The 9334-nt window shown below is 45.9% G+C and overlaps 1 non-coding gene across 1 annotated transcript; it reads left to right on the top strand.

The window, feature by feature from the left end:
- Positions 1 to 1410: 1410 nt before the first annotated feature.
- On the top strand, positions 1411 to 1482 carry TRNAP-UGG (transfer RNA proline (anticodon UGG)). The gene has a single exon. It is a non-coding gene; the product is annotated as a tRNA-Pro (tRNA).
- The last annotated feature ends 7852 nt before the right edge of the window (positions 1483 to 9334 follow it).

Raw genomic sequence — 9334 nt, 5'->3', positions numbered from 1 at the left:
CTGATTCAAGAGTCGTTTACAGTGATTTGAAGGCCGAATTATCGAGTTTACTGTATCCTGCAGGGACCTAAAAGTTCCGCCCAATTTCAAGCAGGTCCTTCCTGTACAAGACCCGTTATACTATAGCCATGTGCGAATAGTGAATTTTCAGCTTGTAGCTAACACGAAGCGAATAGTTTTGTTCAAATAGTTTCAAAGCGACGCGAATATTAAGCGAATCGAAGCGAATAATTTACGACTGGAAATGTAACAATAAAAGAGAGAGAGAGAGCTTGTTAGCATTTGCTGAAATATGTTTGCAGAATTAACTTAGTTTACTGTGTTCAGCAATGATATGGCAGCTGTGCCCGATTCCATGCATGTATTTCCCGTACAAAAAGCGTTATATGGAATCCCGTATAAAATTTATCCGGAATTTTCACTAGCGAAAACAGTTCTGTGCAACTTTAGTCTAATTGTCTGTCTAAATACCATGTGAATTCTGAAATAAACAAGACAAGCAATGCTTACTATTTTTTGAATTTTCTGTTTTTTGTTTCATTGACCTGGTATTCGATATTTAATAATAATAATGATAATAATAATAATTGGTTCACAGGAGGGAAAAGGCTCAGTATATGTCGCACTTGTTTCTGTGGACACCTGAACCGCACCGTAAGGGAAGGAAGGAAGGTGGGAGTGAAAGTGGATAGAGAGAAAGAGGAGCCGTAGTGAAGGTCTCCGAAGTAATTTCGACAACCTGAGGATCGTTGACGTGCGCTGTCATCGCACAGCACACGGACGCCTCTTCGTGTCGCCTCCATCGAAACGCAGCCGCCGAGGTCGGGATCGAATCCGGGTACACAGTAGTCGGGCGTCTTGCCGCTGCACCACTCCAGCGGGGCTTCGATATTTAACTCGTGTTCGAAAATTTCAATATTCGCATGCCCCTAAAAAGCTATTGTTATCTCACTCAGCTAATGACAAAAGGGCCAAAAGGATGCATTAATATTATATGTGTACATTCTCTCACGCCCACGTGTAGCATGGAAATATTGTATCGAACAGGAGACTCGATATTATGACACTTTTAATCCAGTAGGCAACTGCTTCGTCGAAAAAAAAAAAAAAAAAACGCTTATAAAGAATTTCTTTTTTCTTTTTTGTATGGCGGACACGTGAGATCAGCTTCCTTGGACATAGATGTTTCGATAGAATCGAGAAAAGCCTCTCCTGCCCTATGTAAGCATCCCGCTCCCTCTCCGTTAACGACTACTGAATCCGGAATGAGGATAACAGTGCCAAATCGCGGAGGACTGGTGAATAAAGTCGCGCACTTATTTGTATTCTGTAATGTCCGTATGCAAATTAGCTTTCAATATTGAACTGACCACTGACCACAGGAAGTAAAGTAATCGAGCTCGACCGTCCGGCCCGTTGGTCTAGGGGTATGATTCTCGCTTTGGGTGCGAGAGGTCCCGGGTTCAAATCCCGGACGGGCCCGTTTTTTTTTACGCCCTTTTTGTCTTGTCTTAAAAGCTTTATATATGTCATTACATTGTGCCGAATCTTTATGCTATACACCTCAGCACCCATCAGTTATGTATGTAGAAAATATAAACAAGCTCCCTGCTCGGCGCACACAATTTCCCTTTCACCGCTTTAATCTTGGCGTTATAGACTTACGCGTGCTGTTCGCCATGCAAAAAGTCATTCGTAGATGTGGCTTTATGTCGAGAAAATACGGATTGCTCGACAGGGTTGTCAGGTCACAACGATTTGACTTAATCTTTGGTTATCGATAGAAAACAGGCAAGTTTGGTCTAATGGGCGTAAAATATTTCTATACCTAAATTTAAAGCGTATTGTTTATTGCATGACATCATAGGGTAGATAATACAACCTTCTATAAAACAATGTAAGAAAAAAACACAAAGGATATTGCTTTTGCAGGAAAATAATTTTTGATTGGCTAAATTAGAGACTTTCGCCGAGATTCATAAAATTGTTAATTGTATCCACTGAGGAACGCGGAGAATTAGACATTTAGAATATACATTCTCCGCAAAGAAACGAACATTCAAGGTCTCAAAATACTTCATGAGCAGCTTCTCTGTCAGCGAAAAGAGTCACTTACTCTCATTCAGCTCGTCAAGCTTCCTGATACTCAGGGATCTGCCAAGGTCAAGTCTGGGTAGTCTTTTTAAAAATTGTGGCCGCTACTCAACAGGCGGCGCAGCATCGCCCGGAACAAGCTCGTTACGTTCAGAGTGAACAGGAAAGCAGTGAATCTTTTAGGCAAAACGTACCAAAATAAATTTACAGACGGGCACCTGCCGGTAGTCCAGGCTAGGCGAGGTAATCGGCTCTATCCGAGCTAAAAATAAAATAAATGCACGTCATATCGCTTGCACCTTGGAGTGTCAGTGCAGCCAAATCGCAAAAACAGCGTCATTGCTGAGCGGCATCAGTGCGAGACGAACGCTTTGTGCAGATTGGGAAATACTCTCTCAAATGGCCGACAGTTACTCGATATCGAAACTCAAGTACACAACATTTTACAGCGTACTGAATGGTGCTGCTTTTCCAAAAAGGCCAGCTGGGTTGTATCTTTGCGCCACAGTTCAAATTGAACGACGTGGAAACGTGTGGTAAGCAGACAGTTAAAATACAAAAAAAATGGTGATTACACGGTGAAACGTGACTGTAACATCATTTATGACATGCATGGTTTATTCACATGAAAAATAAATTTCGGCAATTAATGGGAATCGAAACTGCAACCTTTGGATCGTGCATAACAGAAGTTTTGGATAGATCCCCAAGTTACGTTCGTTCGATGCACGTGCTTTTTAAAGGGAGGCGCTTCTTGTCTTGTGGTATATAAAAAAATCGGCAGTGACAGATGCTGCTGATAATGTGATAATCTGAAAGCATTATAATGATTATCAGCCACGACTATAATTATGTGTCATCACTATGTATATTTTTGTAGATATACTAGTAAAGCGTTCAGGGGGTGTGTGTGTGCGGAGGTAGGGGGGAGGCGGCACATACGTTCCACACTGTGTCACACATACGTTGTGGTACCGTAGCATGGTGGCATCATCGGAATATCGCGCAACTCGAATTTCATGCCAGATCCGCCGCCAAATTTTCTGCAGTAAATGTCACCGCAGATTAGCTACTGCCTGGCCATGCAGCCTGCTAACTACCACCCTCCACACGCGTATATACTCTTGAGCACAACAGCGATGTGTGGCGCCCAAGGTGGCTGGAACGACACATATATAAATCCCCGCTTAGACCAAGCCGTGCCTGCATGTCTGACTCCGGATCGAAGGGTTCAAGCTTCAAATGCGGTGCCAAAGTTGACGGCTTCTGTGAATTCGGCCATGGAATTCAATCTTGTGACATCACAAAAAAGCCGTCTGCTCCTATCTTTATCATGTCACCTGCCAACTAAATTTTGCCGGAGGCATTATCGCCAGGAGGACCGGACAAGCAGACAGACATGCCAGCTCTGAGCCTACAGTGGATGTCATTTTATCATCATGAATTGGGGCGCGAATCCATTTTGATGCGAGTCGCTGTTCATTGCTTTGTGTGTACAACTGCTTCCGTATAATGTCTGCATTACGCAACGCAGCCACATGCAAAGCTGTTTAAATTGACCTATACATGTCCCAGTTGGCAAGCTTTTATTAAGGCGAACGCCTTTTTGCAGGCTCACGAGTGTCCGTCTGTCTGTTCGTGCGTGCGTCAGCTAGAAGTGTCCCACTTCTTAGCGAAATTCCGTTGGATACCGCGAGATTGTGATGCCATCGGACATGACCGGACTTGGCGTCATGGCCGTATGTGACGCGATTATGAAGTCACATCCGGTCATTTTTAATAACCGGAACTGACATCGCCACGACGTCACATACGGTCATGACCAATGCCGTCACCACGTGATTAGAGCATATACGAAGCTGACTCCACCGGGCATCCGATCCAGGCGTCCGTGCTGCGTATTTCATTTGACGCTTCCTCGAACGCCACACCGTACAGTATACAGAAGCATGCGCAGTGAAGTAGGAATTAGTGCTATTTCAAAGAAAGGCTTTCGCCTCACCGCACTTTGGTGGCCAAAGTGGCCCCTAAAACTTTTACAATGATACAGATGTTTTCGACCTATTTTTGCTTGTTAGACAAATTATAGTGAACATTCACAACACTCCCATGTTTTTTTTTCTATATATTTGAACTACGAAATTTTCTTTTAGGTATATATTGGTGCGGTATATGTAGAACAATCTATGCAGACAAAAAAAATCTAAGGATGGTTACTATACTCTCTAATGCGGAATTTGAGCGCTGCTATATAAGCGGTTTTTGCGATGCACTGAGGCAAATAATTTGCGAGATGCTTGAAAATATGCATGTACGGTTACAAAGCATTTTGTTTATTTTTCTCGGGAGCCAAAGAAAATTTCTCAGAAGTATAGAAATTCTCTTTGGCCTGTGACACTCTCGTGGTTCCCTTTCGCTCGGTTACAGCGACAACTTCTACGACGCGGCTCAGACGCTGAACGGGAGCATAAGAGCTGCATTCTAAAACGTTTACCCAGCGGATCGCACGAACAAAGATGCTGGCACCAGACAAACACAACACTGCGTCATTTTAACTTCGTGAGCGCTACACTTCGCTGTCCGTGTAAAATATTACTTCGTTTAAGACATATTAAGCATTCGCCTTCTTTTGCATGTAAACGTATTTAAACTGAAATCTATCAGCACAAAAACTACTATTACCATTATTAACCCGTCACTTGACAATACGTTAGCCATGAGTCGCCTTTGGGACATTCAACCCCACAGATCCCAAACCAAACTTGACAATATGAATTGCAAGAAGCATATTTAGCACATAAAGGCAAAACTCTTCACACACCATTGTAGCAAATGATGAAATCTTGGACCTCTGGGAGAATATCTTTAAGGCTATAGTCTTTTTGGCTCATGGTGAAAGTCATATATTAGTGACACCACAGTGTACTGAAATACAATGTTCTGAGGACTGTGTAATGAGGGGCCCAAACCAAAGCGAGTAAAAAGTTCCTGTGCATATATTCAAAACTTTCTAGAGCACTGCAGAATCTGCAATGGAGAAATGTGGAAGTCTGAGCGCTGCTGCTGCACACGGTACATCGCGAGTCCCTTGTACAGCTTCTGCTAGCGAGGACAAGGCTCGTGCCGCACAGTGGAAATTTCCATTCCTTGGCACGCGTTCGTTGCAGTGCTCCTGCAAGCGCGGAATTAGCGCTACGACGTCGATCGTGCGTCGTGCCCCTTACGCTGCCATGGAGATGGCAGGAACGGTAGCAAAGGAGAACATATCTCGTGGAATCTCGCGAACATATTTCGCGCACGTGAGACTTTCACCATGAGCCAAAAAGACTATAGCCTTAAAGATATTCTCCCAGAGGTCCAAGATTTCATCATTTGCTACAATGGTGTGTGAAGAGTTTTGCCTTTATGTGCTAAATATGCTTCTATCCAAGTTAAGTTCAGGACACAAGCATCCTAAACTTCACTGGGTAAAGAAGCCCCAAGCACAAGCTTTATTGAAAAACACTCAAAATACGCGTATCGCATTTGTCAAAAACATACAATTCATGGTCGTTTGCTTCTCCCCTGTGTAAAAGCCCTTTTACTGCATCCATATGCAAGCCCCAGCTCTCATACGGCTGAGGACGAGGGTTCATCCCACCGTTGAAAGACTGGGAGCCCTGGTGATGCAGTAGGCACCCCACAGCGAAATTCAGAGGCAAACACTCTGGGCTGTTTATGTTTGACATGGCTGTACATATTTCGACCAAACCATGACCGACGTGCCCGACTTTTTTCGATCTTTTCGACTTTTAACCTTCTTATCTCCGACATATAGCACTGCAGATGTGACAGCAGGCAGCGCCCAAAAAGCCGATTTGACAGAAGCACCTTACTACGCATGCGCAGCAGAGCTCTGGTCGTTAGCTCACGCATGTTGAAGGCAGTGAAAACTCTTATACTCTTTCCTCCTCTTAGGACCAAAATTTCATTTTTGAGCGCGCGCAGCGAATTCTCCGCAGCGAATTCGCAGCGAGCAGTTAGAGATATCAGTCAGGGAATTACTCATTACCATCCACCTGAGTACAGCCATACGGTTACAAAGCAAAGCTTATACAGTTATCTCAGAAACTCCATAATTAAAGAAAAATTCGTGCTGGCCTGGGGTTCTAACCCGGAACCACGGTGCTGTCCTGGGCAATCGCTCTGCCAACTGAGTTACCCAGTGCGCAGCATCAAGATCTAGAGAGAATTGATCAGTAACTGTGGGAGAGTAATTATCGAGTAATTACACGCGAATCAGTAATTACTCCCTTATGACAAATCTATACTTCACCATTGGAGGATTCTTCTAAAGCATTGGGCAGCTACATATGTCGGAAGTTGGTTCTAATCGCCCATGCGATTTACAATGAGCGTGAGCCAGGAGCTCTATAGTGAGGTCTCTGGCAATGCCAACTGAGTTCATCTCAATGGAGCGTTGGATTTTATTCCACTTCAAGCAGAACTTAAAGAGACCATGTTGACCACGGCCGTTTTGTGCAGTGTAGTATATCACGAATTACGGCCAGCTGGGCGCAGACTGTGTTCTCACACGCCAGAATTCAATGTAATATATGATGGTAATATATGATGTATAATACAACAGGCTTCTACGTGCGTTCTACGTTCCCTGAATAGGGCTTTGTAGCGCAACCACTATGCAAGGTTGACTAGGAAATCGGAATACCAATCAGCTTGCCCTTTCTATTCGCTCATGATTAAACTATGCGAACTAAACACGTATAGAGACAGAAAACACGTACACCTATAGAGAATTGTGTTTCCTGTCTCTGTCCCTGTTTTTGTTCGCGCAGTTTAATCATGAACGACAAGCACCAACTAGTCCGCCCGAAAACCCTTCTTTCTATTCGCCCTCTACTGACTTTTATGTCAGAACTATTTGTTCACACAGAACTTGTTGAGGCTACGTAGAGACTGGGACAGTGGCCTTCGTTGGTGATTTTGATGTATGTCGTGAGCATTAATTTCTTGATAAGGTAAGAATGTACAAGTTTAGTCATCTGGATGAGAAGTCGTACTGCGGGCTTTTGAAGCAGTGACTTATGGAATATTATCATATGAATATACACTGACACCTCCGCAGGCGTCACTTCTGGCTATAACGAGATCCTGCATGCGAGTAGAAGGTGCGACCGCCGACCTGCCATTGAATTCCACTCTCACGTGGTCCAGAAATTGGACAGTACCACCGCCGAGTAGAAATCTCGTGAAAGGTTCTATCACACGGAGTCCAGACAGCTGTGGGAGCAGGTACTACGCGTCAGCATGCACGGACTGATGTACGAGACGCCAATGTTGTCGGGTATTCCACAAGTCGACAACCAGTGCGTTCTTTGCGCAATGTTCGGGCCACCTAATGGGTATTGGTAAAAACGGCACAGCTATAGAGAAAGCAATGAAATGATTATCCTTAGTCCATGCTGTGCGGAGCAGTTACATGTCGAATTTCTCCCCATGTGGGCGTTGCTGTTAAAATAATCAGCTGAGAAGAAAGTAGTGCGTCCTTTCACTCCGCATAATATTTGAGAGCTGCGGCAAATTGTATTACATAAACACCTTAATTTGTCTAGGATGCTGTCAGTTGCTATTATCAAAACTCTTGCCGGAAGGAATCCGCTCTGTTTCGACTGCCTTCTGGTACGCCATGGCTAACTCATTATTTTTACAACTTGCTTCATAGCTTCATCAGTCTAAAGCTCATCTGTATAGGAAACATAACAAATAGGGGCCAGTGAAGGGGGGAGGGAGGGGGGATTGTTTTCCATATATCTAGAGAATTTGTTTAGACGTTTAAAGGTAAGGTAGCGCCAAGTTCTAAATGTGCCGTCTTGTCCCAATCTCCCCTGTAATTTACTCATATATACATAGCTACTATTTGATATTGCCCAGATGAGGGCTGAAATTGCCGATTTCTTGGCAGGCAAGATTTCCTGTCAGAATGGAAAAACGTGCCCGCGAAATAATTGCATGCAAGCCGTAGAATGCACCTCTGGATCAAAAAAAAAAGGGAGAAAAAAGAAAAAGAGAGAGAAAGAGCCTAACAGCAGGAAGTAAATTTTAGGTTGGAACCTCTCGTACACCGCTTAAGCCAAAGTCTACTGTAAAATCATGCGCTCCTAAATCCTCGCAGGCAAGGGGCGAACGCCAACAAATGCTTCTTTGCAATGCCACCGACATGGCATTAAAACAAGCTATTAAACTTGTGGGAGGTTGCTAGCGTCAGCCGCGGCTGAGGAGGGCGAGCTACACGCCTCAGCTCCGCGTCGCGTGTCCGGCGCATTCGGTCTGCTTCCGATTTCCGACCACCAGCTCACCCAATGCTACTTACGACCGTATAATCTACAGTGCATGTTGCGCAGGAAGCTTCCTCGCTTCGCATAAAGCCTCCTCGGTACGCACCGGGAAGGAGGCAGCGACATTAAAGACAAAGAAGGACTCGGTGCCAGAGCTCGCGAGCGTCCTTCCGCTCCACAAGACACGCGCCATCACGGGCGCGCGGAGGCGGGTCCAGCCCGTCCGCCGTGGGCCGTAGCCCGACGTATTCCAGCGGAAGGCAGCGCCTCACTTGCGACGTACCGAACCGAAAGGAATAGCGGGCAGGTTTGACAGCGGCGGCCGCGTCGCCCCGCACCGAACAGTCCTCCGCCGCAGTGCGCTACGTGGCTGGCAATGCGAGCAGCGGCGCATCTTTTATGCATTCGCTGCGCTACAGATGGCGCTGCCACCGACGCAACTCCCCCAGCCGACCCTAGACGCGGGGATGTTGGTGCGACCGTGCTCTTTGACGGCCGATTCAGTGCGCAGCCGATCGAGCGAGCGTCTCCTTTGCTGGCTTGTCCCCGGGTCGGCGCCCATGGTCCGTCCGGCAGGGAGTGCTGGATGCCGACTCTGCGCACTGTGTCTTTTCGCCGCCCGTCCTCAGTGGAGCGCGCACGTTTTCACCCCAGCGCCTGCGTTGATGGAGTTGTTGGCGCTTGAACCGCGGGTCGCTATGCGCACCGATCGCGCGCGCTTCAGCGCGGCACCCACTCGTGGCGGGGAGCGGCTGAATCCCAAATGGCGTAGGCACCCCGACGTTCTCTGTACTCGCTCTTGCCGAACAAGTGCGCGCCTCATTATGCGTAAATAAAAAAAGCGCTAACCTTACTCACTGCCAACTCTGCTGCACAGTCGTTAACTAGCGAAGGGCAAAATGTAA

The sequence above is a fragment of the Amblyomma maculatum genome, chromosome 7 (assembly GCF_055883805.1).
Source record: "Amblyomma maculatum isolate TAMU_Amacu chromosome 7, ASM5588380v1, whole genome shotgun sequence".
In the NCBI taxonomy this organism is placed as follows: domain Eukaryota; kingdom Metazoa; phylum Arthropoda; class Arachnida; order Ixodida; family Ixodidae; genus Amblyomma; species Amblyomma maculatum.
Note: the sequence above shows the minus strand (reverse complement) of the source record. Positions and strands in the feature narration are given on the sequence as shown.